This window comes from Phyllobates terribilis, unplaced genomic scaffold (genome assembly GCF_046119375.1).
Source record: "Phyllobates terribilis strain yellow unplaced genomic scaffold, ASM4611937v1 Scaffold_38__1_contigs__length_12584779, whole genome shotgun sequence".
NCBI lineage: Eukaryota > Metazoa > Chordata > Amphibia > Anura > Dendrobatidae > Phyllobates > Phyllobates terribilis.
The window spans coordinates 1742761-1759792 of NW_027362798.1; the positions used below are offsets into that span (position 1 = coordinate 1742761).

General features: G+C 48.2%; 5 non-coding genes and 1 pseudogene across 5 annotated transcripts; all 6 read left to right on the forward strand.

The window, feature by feature from the left end:
• The first annotated feature begins 273 nt into the window (after positions 1 to 273).
• Positions 274 to 456, forward strand: LOC141183404 (U2 spliceosomal RNA). Its single transcript, XR_012258370.1, has one exon. It is a non-coding gene; the product is annotated as a U2 spliceosomal RNA (small nuclear RNA).
• A 1115-nt stretch (positions 457 to 1571) lies between these two features.
• On the forward strand, positions 1572 to 1649 carry LOC141183489 (U2 spliceosomal RNA; annotated as a pseudogene).
• Positions 1650 to 7214: 5565 nt separating this feature from the next.
• LOC141183291 (U2 spliceosomal RNA) lies at positions 7215 to 7408 on the forward strand. Its single transcript, XR_012258282.1, has one exon. It is a non-coding gene; the product is annotated as a U2 spliceosomal RNA (small nuclear RNA).
• A 1115-nt stretch (positions 7409 to 8523) lies between these two features.
• LOC141183778 (U2 spliceosomal RNA) lies at positions 8524 to 8714 on the forward strand. The gene has a single exon (XR_012258599.1). It is a non-coding gene; the product is annotated as a U2 spliceosomal RNA (small nuclear RNA).
• A 2438-nt stretch (positions 8715 to 11152) lies between these two features.
• Positions 11153 to 11348, forward strand: LOC141183409 (U2 spliceosomal RNA). The gene has a single exon (XR_012258374.1). It is a non-coding gene; the product is annotated as a U2 spliceosomal RNA (small nuclear RNA).
• A 1118-nt stretch (positions 11349 to 12466) lies between these two features.
• LOC141183779 (U2 spliceosomal RNA) lies at positions 12467 to 12657 on the forward strand. The gene has a single exon (XR_012258600.1). It is a non-coding gene; the product is annotated as a U2 spliceosomal RNA (small nuclear RNA).
• The last annotated feature ends 4375 nt before the right edge of the window (positions 12658 to 17032 follow it).

A 17032-nucleotide genomic window follows, 5' to 3' on the forward strand; every position in this document is an offset into this window, starting at 1 on the left:
CCTCCGGGAGGGGAGCACAGTCTTTGGCTCCCAGTGCCTTGCTCGGGTGAGAACTCGGGCAGGTGCTGGGGGTAAGATTGGGTCGCCTCTGGCTCCGGCTGGAGGTGGCTATTTGTCCCTGTTCCTCGCTGTGGCCTTCTGGCTCGGAGGGACGGGGAATGGTTTGGGGGACTCTTCTCCTTTTGGAGAGGGTTTCAAGAAGACCAGCATCCTAGTGCACTTTTTTTGTGGCACTTGTCACTTTTTTAAGCGCACTCGGGTTTTGTACACGAATTCGGGCTTTCGAAAAAAAAAAAAAAAAAATCTGTTCTTATCAGTTTAATATCTGATACGTCCCCTATCTGGGGACCATATATTAAATGGATTTTTAGAACAGGGAGATGGAAAAAGAGCTTGCTCTGTCCACTCCACGCATTGACCTGGTATTGCAGTATCTCCAGGATCGGTGCACCCCTTCTTTAATGCAGTTTCTAAAATCAGAAAGAATTGAATTCAATGTTTTTGGTTCATTTTGCTTGTTTGTCGGATTTTGGGATGGACTCTTTGGCTTTGCTTTTCTTCTCCTCATTGGATTTTTCATGTTCAAAGTTGCAGAAGCCAGATTACAAGCTCATTTTGGTTCAACTTCAGCAACTGTGCATTGCATTGCCATGTAATGTGATGCAATGCTATCTTTCTAGCTCTCCCTTTTTACTTCCTTTTGGATAAACAGACATATTAGGCAAGCATTTTGGAGCTTTCACCTAAATAACTACAGGTGGTGAGATAAGCTGCACAATATAATTGACCTTTCAGTATATTGTTGCACACACACCATCTATTTAGCAAATGCCCTTGTTATCAACAGCAGCATTTTAAACTCACCTGAGCTAACAGGTATGTGCGCTGGTTACTCTGCTGCGCTTAAAATTTCTTTTTTGGTTTGCTACAATGCCTTTTCTGAAACGTTGTCTCCTTCTGCTGGAACACTGACTTCTTTCATTTAATGCCTGCAGACTATAAAAGAGAACCCAACCCAAAAAGTTTGGTTGATTAGTCTGTGGCATTCTGTTAAACTGTTGCTTATGGCGGTCTCTGTGAGCTTCTCAGCGACATTCAGCCAGCCAGGTATCCTGCCTGCAGTAGATGGAATGTGGCAATGGAACGCTGGCTGCGCGTGTCATAATAGGCTCTGAGCCTTTATATACCTGTGCACAGCAGCAGCCACCTTCAGTCTGCTGCTGGACAGCCAGCAGCAGCAGCAGCAGGAGAGGTATGTAATCAGGAGCCCTCCTGCTAAGGGTAGACAGCTGCTCGTTCCACCCCACCCCCCGCCTTAATTGGTTCTCCTCCCTTCCAACGGTGTTGAGGCGGGTGGGAACAGCAGGGGGTGAAGGTGCTGTGTTTAAAGAGGTGGAGTTATGCAGATCTAAAACGCGTGGATTGCAGCAGCAGCAAGCCGAAAAGTGCAGGCATGTAAGGGATCTAGAGGTTGACAACATGTCTTCTTAACGGGAGTCCAGGAGCTCATCTCCACAAATGGACTTTTCAGGATCCTTGGGTGGCTCCGTAGTTTGAAACCAATTCTGGTTATCGCTTCTCGGCCTTTTGGCTAAGATCAAGTGTAGTATCTGTTCTTTTAAGAACACAAGAGCTACGATCTACACTTGACGAGAGCGATCGAACTCGGAAGGAGAAGAGCTTCGGAGCCCAGCTGACATCAGAGAACGAAGGCGGATATCGGTGGGAGGAAGTAGCTCTAAAGAATCCAGAAGAAGACGAAGACTCGGAGAAGAATCGGGCTGTCCTGTGGAATCTTCGAGGAAGAAAATCATCGAGACAAAGACCTTTCGGGGAATTTGTCCAGAACACGACGGGAGAAGAATCTGCATAGCTCCACCCATTCCGGGAAGAGTTCCAGATCCAGCTCCAAGAAGTAACTGCAGGAGGAAAGCCATGGCAAGCGCTGCGAGGAAGGCCGAAAAGAAGAGCCTGGAGCTGGGGACAGCCAGGAGGGCCCAGCCAGGAGCCGATTCTGACCCCAAGGACTCTGCCTCCACGACTGGCCAGCAGAAGGGACCCCAGAAGCCCCGCCACGAAGCTCCAGCCCTGGAGCCATGGATGCGGCAGATGGTGGCCCTGAAGCTGAAGGAAGTGGATGGGAGGGTGCCGGACATGTCCTCGGACGTGTTCTGCCAGAAGATGCTGCTGGATCGAGGCTTCTCCAGGTCGGACACCCTCGGCATCCAGACCTTCTTGACGGGGATCTTCTTCGTCACCTTCGCCACTGTGAACACCTGCAGGAGGTTCTGGGAAATGGTAAGCGCAAAAGGACCGGATAATTCTTTCTCTGCCTTTACAGGTAGCTGCCTTATCCAGAGGGATGAAAGGAGGATCACGGTCTCCATGCGCAACCCGCACACCCCAGGCCAAGACATCTGTACCTTCCTGAGACGCTTCTGTTTGGTTGTGAAGGAACCCTCTCACATCCTGAATGGACTCGGCTTCTGGACAGGTAAGTGGTCGGTGACCGTTAGACTTCACAGGGACCTGGCGTACTCAGACGGACTTCGGCACCTGCCCCCGACATTCTCCCTGGGCAACTCCTACGGCCTCATCTATTACCCGGACATGCCGCGGAACTGCAGGAGATGCGGCAAGAACGGCCACGAGATGAAGGACTGCAAGGAGGATGCCTGCAGGATTTGTCGAGTGACGGGACACAGCTCGAAGGACTGCCCGAAGAAGACGTCCTGCAACCTGTGTGGGCTGGCGGCTCATCTGTACAAGGATTGCCCCAGGCGTGAGAGATCCTGGGCATCGGTGGTTGCGACGACCCCAGCTACGGAGGACAAGGCCCCGACGACCAGGCCTGTGAAGGTCAAGGACGCGACGACCAAGGCCCCAGCGGCCAAGGCCGAGACGACCAAGGCCAAAGCGGTCAAGGAGTCGGTGGCCAAAGCCCCAGCGACGGTCCCAGCAGCTCCGAAGCAGAAGAAAAAGTCAAAGGAGGGTAAGAGTTCTGTCACCCCTCTCTCGATCCCTCCCCCTGCCACCCCCGTCCAATCCCCCCCCCACCCCGGCCACCCCTGCTGAGGATTCCACTTCCTCTTCCTCCTTCCCCTACTCCACAGCAGGTGTCCTTTCCCCTGCCCCGGCAGCCACTCTCCCTCCCCAGACCATGGTAGCGGTGGAATTAACCTTTCCTCCACCCGCCGCTATCTATTCCGAGGAGGATTTTCCCCTTCTTGTCTCCCCAGTTCCAACCCGGGGAAAGAGGAAGGTGGAGGACAGCCCTGCTACTGAATCCTCCAAAAAGAAGATTCTGGATTTCGTAGGCGAAAAGGAGGATACCCTCCCTGAGCCAGAAGAGATGGAGCACATGGTTGAGACCCTGGTGGCCGAGCCAGAAGAGGAGGAACTGGTGGTCGCCGAGATTGAGGCCGCGCTGCTTGACCAGATGGAGGAAGAGGGCCTGCTGGTGATCCCGTCACCAGCAGTCAACACCGACGAGGGACCACCCGACCGGAGTGGTAACTAAGGTGTATTGCCTGCGCTAACTTTTTCTTTTTTCCCTACATGATGGCTAATATTAACTTATTTTCCATTAATGTCAGGAGCATCAAGGACAAGTTCAGACGTCAGACTATTTATGCCTTCCTTACTTCCCAGTTGTGTGATGTTTATATGTTGCAGGAATGTTCCCTTCCCTCCTCTAGGTCCTTCAAACATCTGGCCAGGGAGTGGTCCCACGGTCCATCCTACTGGTCCGGTGGGGGTGACTGCAAGTCTGCGGGGGTCGCAATTCTGATCAGGGGGGGCGCATTCACGCTTGAGTCCGTCCAGGAGCTCATCTGCGGCAGGGCTCTTGTTGTAGATGGCAACTGGGCGGGAGAACCTGTCAGGTTCATCAACGTGTATGCGTCCCCACTGAAGAATGAGCGTTTGGAGCTTTTCCAGACCCTGCGGCTTCAGCTTGCCACCACCAGGACCTTAGTGATGGCCGGGGATTTCAACTGCCCCATCGAGGAGGACGGTCGTAGTTCTGGCACATCTGCCAAGTTGGACATCACGTCCAAGCTGCTCATCGAGATGGTAACCGAGGCCTCTCTTCAGGACGTGGTGGGCTCCATGGGGAGAGGCTCCACGAACTATTCGTGGAGCCGACCCGATGGCTCACTCCGCTCCAGGATTGACTTTGTGTTCACCTCTCGGGCAGTCAGGCAGAGTAGGCACTCGATGGTCTCCTGCTTCTTCTCCGACCACAGAGCCATTCACTTACAAGGTGTCCTCGGCGACGGTTTTCCGTCCGGCCCCGGCTCCTGGAAGCTGAATTGTGCTCTGCTGGCTCAGGATGAAGTCGTGGAGGAGCTGAGAGCAGCCTACGCAATGTGGCAGTCCTACAAGGGTAGCTTCCAAACAGTCTCTGATTGGTGGGAATATGTTAAACTTGAGTTTCGCTGTTTCTTTCAGGCCAAGGGTCGACAACAGGAGTGTGAGAAGAGGAGGGACTTCAGAGGGCTGCAGCGCGAGCTGCGGTCGCTGCAGGACCTTCTTCACTGCGGCTGGGACGTGAGGGAGGAGCTGGAGGAGACCAAGAAGAGCCTGAAAAGGCACTTTGAGGAGGAGTCCAAGCGAATCATCTTCCGTTCCAAAGTGGAGAATCTGGAGAAGGGTGAGAAATGTAACTCATTCTTTTTCAGGAAACTTCATGCCGGTCACACGCCCCTGAACGAGCTGCGAGACGAGAGCGGAAACATGCGACGTGGGAAGGAGGACGTGATGAGGGTCGTCAGCGACTTCTACAGCGAACTCTACTCCCACAAGACTACCGACCCCGACGCTGCTGATAAGTTCCTGTCAGGTATCACTAACCATCTTGATCCTGCAGGCACGGCAGCCTTGGACAAACCTCTGATGGTGGGCGAATTGCTCTCTGCCGCTAAATCCTTTAGGACCGGCAGGACCCCGGGCAGTGATGGTCTTCCAGCGGAGCTCTATGTAGCGCTGGGAGACCTCATCTGTCCGGACCTGTTGGACCTGTACGAGGAGATGGTGGTGGAGGGTAGAATGCCTCCATCTTTGAGGGAAGGAATGGTCACGATCCTGTACAAGCGGAAGGGAGAGAGGTGCGACCTGAGGAATTGGCGTCCCATCACTCTGCTCAACGTGGACTACAAGATCCTGGCCAAGACGATGGCGACACGACTTAAGACGGTCATCGGACGGATCATCCACCCGGACCAGACCTGCGGCATCCCTGGACGTCGCATCGCAGACAGCCTCGCTCTCGTGCGGGACACGGTCGAGTACATCAAGGTCCCCCGCGCACACGCGGCCCTGGTCTCCTTGGATCAGGAGAAGGCCTTCGACCGGGTTTCCCACGAGTTCATGGGCCGAGCTCTGCACCGGTTAGGTTTGGGTAACATGTTTTGTTCGTATGTCCGTCTGATGTATTTTGATATCCACAGCTCGGTGTTGGTGAACGGCTGGAAGACTGACCCCTTCCCTATCCTCTCTGGGGTCAGACAAGGCTGACCTCTATCACCTCTTCTTTTTGTTTGTGTTATAGAACTCTTCGCAGAGGCTATCCGGCAGAATGGAGAGATCAGAGGGATCACCGCACCGGGTCCGGGACGACACGAGGTCAAGTGCTCGCTCTACATGGACGACGTCACCGTCTTCTGCGCTGATCGTGGTTCAGTCGACGCCCTCGTCCAGACGTGTGAGAGGTTCGGCCGGGCTTCAGGGGCCAAAGTCAACTGCAGGAAGTCGGAAGCCATGCTCTTCGGGGATTGGCAGCCGGCCTCCTCCGCCCCCTTCCCCTTCAACATTCAACCGGATTTCCTCAAGGTGCTGGGAGTCTGGTTCGGGAAGGAAGGAGCGGCCCTCAAGTCCTGGCAAGAACGCTTGGCCAAGGTGAAGCAACGGATCGGACTCTGGAGCCTCAGACACCTCACTTGTGAGGGTAAGGCACTCGTCCTGCGTAATGAGGTCCTGCCCGTCTTGCAGTACACGGCGCAGGCCTGGCCCCCACACGTCACTGTGTGCAGGGCCATTACCAGGACAGTGTTTCACTTTGTCTGGGGATCCAAGATGGACAGAGTCAGGCGGGCCGTCATGTACAAGGAGCCTCGCAAGGGTGGGAAGGGCGTTCCAGATATTCCCACCCTCCTGCGATCCTCTTTTGTGTGTGATTGTGTCCGCCGGACTTTGCAAGTCAAGAATGGCTCCGCGGGCAGGTCCATGTCTCGCTTCTTCCTGCTTCCTCTTTGGAGGCGACTCGGCTGGGACAAGTGGGACAGCTCCTTCCCCTACAACTGGACGACGCCATGGTTCTACGGAGACGTCGTTCGATTTGTGGGGGAGCATCAACTGGAGGGACTCAAGCCCGACTTGTGGAAGCCCAAAACTATCCACAAGCTAATCAGAGCCAAGGATGACGTGGAGAACATCACAGGACTTCACCAGGACACGCTGGAGACTGTGTGGACAAATGTGTCGTCTGACAGGCTGACCAACGGGCACAAGGACTTGTCGTGGATGGCGATTCAGGGCGGACTGCCCGTCCGGTCATTCATGCATGCCCGGAACCTGTGCAAGACCCGGTACTGCCCAAGGTGCCCCTTCGTGGAGGAAACATCTTTGCACACTTTTTGGGACTGCGGATTTGCACAGCGCCTATTGACTGCACTTGAGGACGACCTGAGGAACTCTGTCCCCAGGGCGAGCCTATCGCACCATTCTGTGCTTTACGGAATCTTCCCTGGGGTTCATACCGTCGGAGCCATCCAGGAGGCTTGGCGCCTTATGAACTGCTTCAAGGATGCCCTTTGGGTCGCCAGGAACCGGCTCATCTTGAGGAGGGAGAGGATGTCCATCCAGGACTGCCGCAGGCTGATCCACAGCCTGCTCAGAGACTATTCCATCATGGACGGTCCGGAGGACGAGGACGAGGACTAAACCCCTCCTCCCCCTCTCCCCTTATGTGTCTTGTCTTTCAATAAAGCTTCGGGCCTGTGATTTTCCCCTCCCCATCCCTTTTTTCCCAATCCCCATCCCTTATCACGGTTCGTCGTACTGTATTGATTGACATGCTTTTTCTTTCAGATTGAGTGTTTTGTGTAGCATAGGGGTGTGATGTGTCTAGTTAGTGCGTCGTATCCTCATGCTATGTAAATATGATGTAGAATTCTGTGTGTACTGGGCTGCGGCACTGTACACTGTCTGTTAACTTATTTTTTGTGCTAATAAAAGATATATTCAATCAAAAAAATCTGTTCTTATCAGTTTAATATCTGATACGTCCCCTATCTGGGGACCATATATTAAATGGATTTTTAGAACAGGGAGATGGAAAAAGAGCTTGCTCTGTCCACTCCACGCATTGACCTGGTATTGCAGTATCTCCAGGACCGGTGCACCCCTTCTTTAATGCAGTTTCTAAAATCAGAAAGAATTGAATTCAATGTTTTTTGTTCATTTTGCTTGTTTGTCGGATTTTGGGATGGACTCTTTGGCTTTGCTTTTCTTCTCCTCATTGGATTTTTCATGTTCAAAGTTGCAGAAGCCAGATTACAAGCTCATTTTGGTTCAACTTCAGCAACTGTGCATTGCATTGCCATGTAATGTGATGCAATGCTATCTTTCTAGCTCTCCCTTTTTACTTCCTTTTGGATAAACAGACATATTAGGCAAGCATTTTGGAGCTTTCACCTAAATAACTACAGGTGGTGAGATAAGCTGCACAATATAATTGACCTTTCAGTATATTGTTGCACACACACCATCTATTTAGCAAATGCCCTTGTTATCAACAGCAGCCTTTTAAACTCACCTGAGCTAACAGGTATGTGCGCTGGTTACTCTGCTGTGCTTAAAATTTCTTTTTTGGTTTGCTACAATGCCTTTTCTGAAACGTTGTCTCCTTCTGCTGGAACACTGACTTCTTTCATTTAATGCCTGCAGACTATAAAAGAGAACCCAACCCAAAAAGTTTGGTTGATTAGTCTGTGGCATTCTGTTAAACTGTTGCTTATGGCGGTCTCTGTGAGCTTCTCAGCGACATTCAGCCAGCCAGGTATCCTGCCTGCAGTAGATGGAATGTGGCAATGGAACGCTGGCTGCGCGTGTCATAATAGGCTCTGAGCCTTTATATACCTGTGCACAGCAGCAGCCACCTTCAGTCTGCTGCTGGACAGCCAGCAGCAGCAGCAGCAGGAGAGGTATGTAATTAGGAGCCCTCCTGCTAAGGGTAGACAGCTGCTCGTTCCACCCCACCCCCCGCCTTAATTGGTTCTCCTCCCTTCCAACGGTGTTGAGGCGGGTGGGAACAGCAGGGGGTGAAGGTGCTGTGTTTAAAGAGGTGGAGTTATGCAGATCTAAAACGCGTGGATTGCAGCAGCAGCAAGCCGAAAAGTGCAGGCATGTAAGGGATCTAGAGGTTGACAACATGTCTTCTTAACGGGAGTCCAGGAGCTCATCTCCACAAATGGACTTTTCAGGATCCTTGGGTGGCTCCGTAGTTTGAAACCAATTCTGGTTATCGCTTCTCGGCCTTTTGGCTAAGATCAAGTGTAGTATCTGTTCTTATCAGTTTAATATCTGATACGTCCCCTATCTGGGGACCATATATTAAATGGATTTTTAGAACAGGGAGATGGAAAAAGAGCTTGCTCTGTCCACTCCACGCATTGACCTGGTATTGCAGTATCTCCAGGACCGGTGCACCCCTTCTTTAATGCAGTTTCTAAAATCAGAAAGAATTGAATTCAATGTTTTTTGTTCATTTTGCTTGTTTGTCGGATTTTGGGATGGACTCTTTGGCTTTGCTTTTCTTCTCCTCATTGGATTTTTCATGTTCAAAGTTGCAGAAGCCAGATTACAAGCTCATTTTGGTTCAACTTCAGCAACTGTGCATTGCATTGCCATGTAATGTGATGCAATGCTATCTTTCTAGCTCTCCCTTTTTACTTCCTTTTGGATAAACAGACATATTAGGCAAGCATTTTGGAGCTTTCACCTAAATAACTACAGGTGGTGAGATAAGCTGCACAATATAATTGACCTTTCAGTATATTGTTGCACACACACCATCTATTTAGCAAATGCCCTTGTTATCAACAGCAGCCTTTTAAACTCACCTGAGCTAACAGGTATGTGCGCTGGTTACTCTGCTGCGCTTAAAATTTCTTTTTTGGTTTGCTACAATGCCTTTTCTGAAACGTTGTATCCTTCTGCTGGAACACTGACTTCTTTCATTTAATGCCTGCAGACTATAAAAGAGAACCCAACCCAAAAAGTTTGGTTGATTAGTCTGTGGCATTCTGTTAAACTGTTGCTTATGGCGGTCTCTGTGAGCTTCTCAGCGACATTCAGCCAGCCAGGTATCCTGCCTGCAGTAGATGGAATGTGGCAATGGAACGCTGGCTGCGCGTGTCATAATAGGCTCTGAGCCTTTATATACCTGTGCACAGCAGCAGCCACCTTCAGTCTGCTGCTGGACAGCCAGCAGCAGCAGCAGCAGGAGAGGTATGTAATCAGGAGCCCTCCTGCTAAGGGTAGACAGCTGCTCGTTCCACCCCACCCCCCGCCTTAATTGGTTCTCCTCCCTTCCAACGTTGTTGAGGCGGGTGGGAACAGCAGGGGGTGAAGGTGCTGTGTTTAAAGAGGTGGAGTTATGCAGATCTAAAACGCGTGGATTGCAGCAGCAGCAAGCCGAAAAGTGCAGGCATGTAAGGGATCTAGAGGTTGACAACATGTCTTCTTAACGGGAGTCCAGGAGCTCATCTCCACAAATGGACTTTTCAGGATCCTTGGGTGGCTCCGTAGTTTGAAACCAATTCTGGTTATCGCTTCTCGGCCTTTTGGCTAAGATCAAGTGCAGTGATCTAGCGGTTGCTGCCTTGGTCTTGACTGGGAGGTGCTTGGGGTACCCGGCTCCTTGGCCTGGGGGGATCGCTACACTCATCGGTGGAGCTAAACCCCCCTGCTGCTATTAGGGAGTCGGATTAGTCCCTGGGCAACGAGAGGCGATCACCTTGTCACCACACATAGCTGTGGGGGGCAACTGTCGCCACACATAGCTGTGGTGGCAACATTTGGAGGATTAAAAGGAAAAACGGAAGGAAAACGGATTGTTGAGATGGAGTTTTGGAAAAAGAAGAGATGCTTACGTTTTTTTGTGAAACGGGAGACGGAAGAAACTTTTTTGGAAGAAAAATGGATTCTGGAAATTTTGAGGAAACATGAAGTTTTGGAGAAGGATATCTACTGTATGCAAGAAATAAAGCAAGGTAAAGTTTGTGATGTGACTCTAGTTTCTGAGGAAAAGTGCATTCATTTTTTCAAATGCTGGAGTGAAGAGGATTCTGGGAAAATTGGAGTAAGTGCATCATTCATGGGGAAACCGAAGAGTGTGATAATTTACATGGACAATCCGTTTGTGGAAATAGAGGAGATAATGTTTTTTTTGGAATCTAAATGTAAGATGGTAAAGTTTCAGAAATTATACAGGAACAAAGTTGGTATTTGGAACGGAAAGAGACGTTTTTTGGTGTGGACAACAGGAGAAGAAAATTTGCATAATGGGAGGATTATGGTAAACGGGAGTTCTGGGTATTGTTACATGGAAAGCAGCAAAGGAACTTTTGAAAAGAACTTTGGAGGACAAAAGGAAGATATTGGTGATAAAATGAAGAAGGAAGTTGATGCGATAATTATAGAGGAGAATAAGCAGGGAAAAGAAGTTGAAAGTTTAAAGGTGAAGAAAAAGGTAACGGTACAGGAAAATTGTGGATCAAGGAAAGTATCTGGTGAAAAGAAAGAAGTAAAAGAGGAAAAGGGTAAAGTTTTGGAGAAGGTGGTGACTTTCAGAGATGATGAGGAAGAGTATGATTGGGAACAGATGCGGTTAGAGCATGAGGAGGAAGAAAAGAAGTTAAGGGGTTTTGTTGGGAGGAAAGTAAAAGGGAAAAAGGGGATATTTAGTTTGGGAAACCGGGTGAAGTAATGTCAGTTGTGATATGTTTGGAAACTGTTGAAACTGTAAAGGAATTGTTATGTTTAACTTTATATATATTAATTCAAATGAAAAAATATAAATATAATATCTAAACACGATGATGGAACTAAAATCTTGAGTTTAGTGATATATGATTTAAGATTATAAAACTTAATTTCTGAGTGTTTGGAAAAAAAAAAAAAAAAAAAAAAAATCTGTTCTTATCAGTTTAATATCTGATACGTCCCCTATCTGGGGACCATATATTAAATGGATTTTTAGAACAGGGAGATGGAAAAAGAGCTTGCTCTGTCCACTCCACGCATTGACCTGGTATTGCAGTATCTCCAGGACCGGTGCACCCCTTCTTTAATGCAGTTTCTAAAATCAGAAAGAATTGAATTCAATGTTTTTTGTTCATTTTGCTTGTTTGTCGGATTTTGGGATGGACTCTTTGGCTTTGCTTTTCTTCTCCTCATTGGATTTTTCATGTTCAAAGTTGCAGAAGCCAGATTACAAGCTCATTTTGGTTCAACTTCAGCAACTGTGCATTGCATTGCCATGTAATGTGATGCAATGCTATCTTTCTAGCTCTCCCTTTTTACTTCCTTTTGGATAAACAGACATATTAGGCAAGCATTTTGGAGCTTTCACCTAAATAACTACAGGTGGTGAGATAAGCTGCACAATATAATTGACCTTTCAGTATATTGTTGCACACACACCATCTATTTAGCAAATGCCCTTGTTATCAACAGCAGCCTTTTAAACTCACCTGAGCTAACAGGTATGTGCGCTGGTTACTCTGCTGCGCTTAAAATTTCTTTTTTGGTTTGCTACAATGCCTTTTCTGAAACGTTGTCTCCTTCTGCTGGAACACTGACTTCTTTCATTTAATGCCTGCAGACTATAAAAGAGAACCCAACCCAAAAAGTTTGGTTGATTAGTCTGTGGCATTCTGTTAAACTGTTGCTTATGGCGGTCTCTGTGAGCTTCTCAGCGACATTCAGCCAGCCAGGTATCCTGCCTGCAGTAGATGGAATGTGGCAATGGAACGCTGGCTGCGCGTGTCATAATAGGCTCTGAGCCTTTATATACCTGTGCACAGCAGCAGCCACCTTCAGTCTGCTGCTGGACAGCCAGCAGCAGCAGCAGCAGCAGGAGAGGTATGTAATCAGGAGCCCTCCTGCTAAGGGTAGACAGCTGCTCGTTCCACCCCACCCCCCGCCTTAATTGGTTCTCCTCCCTTCCAACGGTGTTGAGGCGGGTGGGAACAGCAGGGGGTGAAGGTGCTGTGTTTAAAGAGGTGGAGTTATGCAGATCTAAAACGCGTGGATTGCAGCAGCAGCAAGCCGAAAAGTGCAGGCATGTAAGGGATCTAGAGGTTGACAACATGTCTTCTTAACGGGAGTCCAGGAGCTCATCTCCACAAATGGACTTTTCAGGATCCTTGGGTGGCTCCGTAGTTTGAAACCAATTCTGGTTATCGCTTCTCGGCCTTTTGGCTAAGATCAAGTGTAGTATCTGTTCTTATCAGTTTAATATCTGATACGTCCCCTATCTGGGGACCATATATTAAATGGATTTTTAGAACAGGGAGATGGAAAAAGAGCTTGCTCTGTCCACTCCACGCATTGACCTGGTATTGCAGTATCTCCAGGACCGGTGCACCCCTTCTTTAATGCAGTTTCTAAAATCAGAAAGAATTGAATTCAATGTTTTTTGTTCATTTTGCTTGTTTGTCGGATTTTGGGATGGACTCTTTGGCTTTGCTTTTCTTCTCCTCATTGGATTTTTCATGTTCAAAGTTGCAGAAGCCAGATTACAAGCTCATTTTGGTTCAACTTCAGCAACTGTGCATTGCATTGCCATGTAATGTGATGCAATGCTATCTTTCTAGCTCTCCCTTTTTACTTCCTTTTGGATAAACAGACATATTAGGCAAGCATTTTGGAGCTTTCACCTAAATAACTACAGGTGGTGAGATAAGCTGCACAATATAATTGACCTTTCAGTATATTGTTGCACACACACCATCTATTTAGCAAATGCCCTTGTTATCAACAGCAGCCTTTTAAACTCACCTGAGCTAACAGGTATGTGCGCTGGTTACTCTGCTGCGCTTAAAATTTCTTTTTTGGTTTGCTACAATGCCTTTTCTGAAACGTTGTCTCCTTCTGCTGGAACACTGACTTCTTTCATTTAATGCCTGCAGACTATAAAAGAGAACCCAACCCAAAAAGTTTGGTTGATTAGTCTGTGGCATTCTGTTAAACTGTTGCTTATGGCGGTCTCTGTGAGCTTCTCAGCGACATTCAGCCAGCCAGGTATCCTGCCTGCAGTAGATGGAATGTCGCAATGGAACGCTGGCTGCGCGTGTCATAATAGGCTCTGAGCCTTTATATACCTGTGCACAGCAGCAGCCACCTTCAGTCTGCTGCTGGACAGCCAGCAGCAGCAGCAGCAGGAGAGGTATGTAATCAGGAGCCCTCCTGCTAAGGGTAGACAGCTGCTCGTTCCACCCCACCCCCCGCCTTAATTGGTTCTCCTCCCTTCCAACGGTGTTGAGGCGGGTGGGAACAGCAGGGGGTGAAGGTGCTGTGTTTAAAGAGGTGGAGTTATGCAGATCTAAAACGCGTGGATTGCAGCAGCAGCAAGCCGAAAAGTGCAGGCATGTAAGGGATCTAGAGGTTGACAACATGTCTTCTTAACGGGAGTCCAGGAGCTCATCTCCACAAATGGACTTTTCAGGATCCTTGGGTGGCTCCGTAGTTTGAAACCAATTCTGGTTATCGCTTCTCGGCCTTTTGGCTCAGATCTGTAATGGGTCTAGTCATTTGGCTGTCTGTGCGTTAACTCTTGGCCCTGTGGCATCGCCATTTTATGGCTTAAGCCACTTGCTGCTATAAGGAGTTGGCCAGTAGACACGACTAGCGATAATGGGACGCATTCGATACGCTGGGCCCGGTGAGGCTCGAGTGAAGTTTGGAATCCAGATTGATGTGGAAGAAGGCAAAGAAGGAATCTTTACCCTCAGCTTCGTGGTGAAGGAGATTTTGTTTGGACTCCTTGAAGTGAAGAAGGAAGAAATCTTGTGCCTCCAGCAATTCAAAAGCAAGTATAATCTTGTATTTACTTCTATGGCTGTTTGCAACAATTTCTATGATTGTTTGAAAAAGAATCTGGACAATCAATATTTGGATGGGCTGACTTTTGTCATCTTGTATTGCTCCAAAGAGGTACCTCTGACTGTTTTCATGTACAACCCACATGTGGACTTGGCTTTGATTTATGCCTTTCTAAATAGGCACTGCTATATTACCAAGGTGGCAGTAAAAGTCATGAATGAGGAGGAACTATGGACCGGTAAATATCGTTTCATGGTCAAGTTCCGGGAAAGTCCTGATGAACCAGGGGGTATACATTATCCTCCATCAAATTTTTCCATTGGGAGTGAGCGGGGTTACCTGTTCTTCCCCAATGCGCCCAGGTTTTGTCGTCATTGTAGGAGGTATGGCCATACTCAGGAAGCATGCGACATCAGACAGATTATTTGCAGGAAGTGCAATGAGGTGGGTCATTCTTCCAATAATTGCAAAAATGAAATAGTCTGTAACCTCTGCGGAGAGAAGGGGCATGCCTTCAGAGACTGTATATTCCATCCTGGTTCATATGCGGGGGCAGCGGGAAGGGGAAGGAGAAGAAATGAATCTCCTGCACCCACAGCTACAACTCCGACTGCTCCAACTCCGACTGCTCCGATATCTACTCTGGCTTTCCTGGATGAGGAGGAGGCTCGGGTTGCTTTTCCAGAACTGGTTCGTGTGAATGTAAGAGGAAATATGGAGCTGGCACCTGAGCCACCGGTGCAGAGGGCCGCGTCTGTGGCTTCAGATGTCAGTGAGTCTGAGACGATAACTGATGATCGTATAGGCATGGAAGTGGCCCCGGTGGAGGATCTGGAGGCTGAAATTCCAGACATGATGGTTACATTGCAGGGGGAAGAGGAGTCTGATCTGACCAGAACACCGCATGTGGCCTGGAGCGATGTCGTTTCTGACCTTGAGGAGGAGGGAGGTCAGGGGGACTTTGACCCCCAGCGGCGGGATTATAGTTCAGATGAAGATGGAGGCGCTTCAGTGAAGAAAAAGAAGAAAACTGAGCCATCCTTTTCCCCTTTAAGTGACTGCAGTGTGAGTCCAGCCCGGGTGTACCCTACTGCATCCGATCCCCAAGATGTATCTTTTTTGGGGGAAGGCACAAACTACGATATCTGCACGTCCAGCGTCCTACCCCCAGAAGGGTTAGGATGATGTACAGGTGGGCATGTTGTCGTGACCTGCCACATCAAATTAATAGATGGGTGCCCAAGTTGCTCTCAGCATCTTGTCGCTAAATGTTCGGCTGATTAAATCTGAGTCGAGAAGAGTGGCAATTTTGGACTACTTGAGCAACTTGGATGCGGACGTATACTGTGTCCAGGAGTGTGGGATCTCCGATCCCTTAAGTGAAAATGCATGGCCTTTAGGTCAAAGTGTGTGGTCTGGTTCTGTATGTAATAAAAATTGTGGGGTAGGTGTTTTGGTGAAGGGTTATAGTGTTAAGATAGAAAGTTACATGGTGGTGGAGGCGGGGAGGTGTGTAATATGTGAGTTAAATTGTAGGGGGTGGAGGGTTAGGGTGGTAAATATGTATGCACCAATAGATAAAGGGGAGAGGCTGGAAATTTTTGAGAAATTATGTTTTTTTTTATCTGGCAAAATGCCAATAATTTTTGTTGGAGATTTCAATTGTGTGACGGAGGGGGATAAGATGGATGTTACAGGTAAAAGACTCAAGAGTCTTGTGGCGGATTTTTCCTTACAGGATGCTGCGGAAGTTTTTTTAGGTAATCCACCTCCTGCGACCTATAAGGCCGACAGGGGAGGCATAGAGTCTAGAATAGACCGTATCTTCTTTTCTTCACAAAATGTTATTTGTAGGAATTTCCAGCAGGAAGATGTTCCCTTCTCTGACCATGTGTGTTTGAGGGCACGTCTAGAAGGTAAGATTTCCTTTGTATATGGTGGTGGCGTGTGGAAACTTAATGTGCGTTTGCTGGAAGATAATAGGATCATGCGTGATTTTAGGCGAATGTATGTTAGGTGGAGGGATAAAAAAAGTGATTTCAGGAATGTGCTTGAGTGGTGGGACTGGATGAAGAGTGAGATTGTTTTTTTCTTTAGAAAAAGGGGCAGGAGGAAAGCAGCAATGAATAGAGCAAAATTTAATGATTTAAGCTCTAGACTGGAGTGGCTGAGGATGTTAAGGATGATTGGAGTGGATGTGGATGTTTTGATGTGTCAAGTGAAAGAAGAGATTAAGAAATATATTGAGGGTAAAGGGAAAGAAATTATTTACCGTTCTAAGATTGAACATTTGGAGAAAAATGAGAAATGCACAAGGTTTTTTTTCAAAAAAGTTTTTGGGAAGAAAGTAGATATGGATGAGGTGGTGAATGGTGATGGGGTGTGTGTGAGTGGGAAGGATGTGATGCAGGAGGTGGTGTTGTTTTATAAGGAGTTGTATGGGGAAAAATGGGTTGATGATAGGATGTTGACTGATGCTTTGGGGTGTTTAGAAGGTTGTTTGGGTGAGGATGAACGTGAAATATTGGATGATGTAATTGTGTTGGATGAAGTTAAAAAAGTGGTGATGTCTGCGAGTAAGAATAAAACACCTGGGAAGGATGGACTGCCCGTGGAGTTATATGTTAAGGAATGGGACACGATGGGAAATGACTTATTGGAGGTGTGCCAGTATATGTTCACGGAGAATATGTTGAGTGAATCTATGAGAGATGGGGTGGTGGTTTTGGTTCATAAGAAAGGTGATAAAAAGGATTTGGGGAATTGGAGGCCAATCACCCTTTTGAATGCAGACTATAAGGTGTTTAGTAAATTGTTGGCTAGCCGGATGCGGGAAGTGATTGGCGGTGTGGTGGATGAAGACCAAGTGTGTGCAGTGCCTGGGAGAAGTATGACTGAAAATTTGGTGTTGTTGCGTGATGTG